Source organism: Penaeus monodon, chromosome 33 (genome assembly GCF_015228065.2).
Source record: "Penaeus monodon isolate SGIC_2016 chromosome 33, NSTDA_Pmon_1, whole genome shotgun sequence".
Classification (NCBI taxonomy): Eukaryota; Metazoa; Arthropoda; class Malacostraca; order Decapoda; family Penaeidae; genus Penaeus; species Penaeus monodon.
Window position 1 is genome coordinate 34661497 of NC_051418.1, and position 420 is coordinate 34661916.

The following is a 420-nucleotide window of genomic DNA, read 5'->3' on the forward strand; positions in this document are numbered from 1 at the left end:
AAAAGTGTCCCATTGGAGAAACATTGACATTAAAAAAAATCATTTCATAAGCATAAACACTAGATCCTTTCAGGGCAATATGTCAAAAGACAAAAAAACAGAGAAAAAGAGACAAAAATATTTCCAGTGTAACATTTGCATTAAGAATAACAGAGTGATACACGCGAATTAATTTATTGTCCCTAACGAGGTATGCTAACAATCCTAAATACTGTATTATTTCAAGCAATCATTGAACAATATTGACATTACATTTTCTTAATAACCGATAGAGCAAATGATTTACCAATGATTACATTCCAGTATTAATGACCCTTTTTTTATCTCTCTCTCTTTTTAATAATCGGCTTTAGATCCTGAAGTGAATCGTGAACCGTTTCTTGCTGAGTCGATGCTAGGTAAAGAGGGGGGGGGACAGTA